At 63.5% G+C, this 266-nt stretch overlaps 1 protein-coding gene across 2 annotated transcripts in view; it reads left to right on the forward strand.

The window, feature by feature from the left end:
• The window catches only part of SNX14 (sorting nexin 14), a 152241-nt gene that overhangs the window by 1773 nt on the left and 150202 nt on the right, over positions 1–266 (forward strand). The window lies entirely within an intron of this gene.

Consider the following 266-nt stretch of genomic DNA (forward strand, 5'->3'; position numbering starts at 1 on the left):
GGCCAGAGCTGCACTGGGCTGCACTCTGGGCAGGTGGTGGAAGGTGCTGGGAGCAGGGGCTATACCCTCCTGCTGCTCACCCAGCTGGGGCAGGCTGGAGCCTCTGTCCTGCTTCTAGACAAGTGGCATGCAGCAGCGGGAGCTGCCCTGACCTCCCCATGCCTCCTGAATGAACAGCGGCTTTGTCCTGTGCCCCTGGCTGGGTGAGCAGTGGCACAGCATTACGTGTGCCCAATCCAGGGGTACACCCCCCACCAATTGCTGCT

Source organism: Gavialis gangeticus, unplaced genomic scaffold (genome assembly GCF_001723915.1).
Source record: "Gavialis gangeticus isolate Ggan-Ray unplaced genomic scaffold, GavGan_comp1, whole genome shotgun sequence".
Classification (NCBI taxonomy): domain Eukaryota; kingdom Metazoa; phylum Chordata; order Crocodylia; family Gavialidae; genus Gavialis; species Gavialis gangeticus.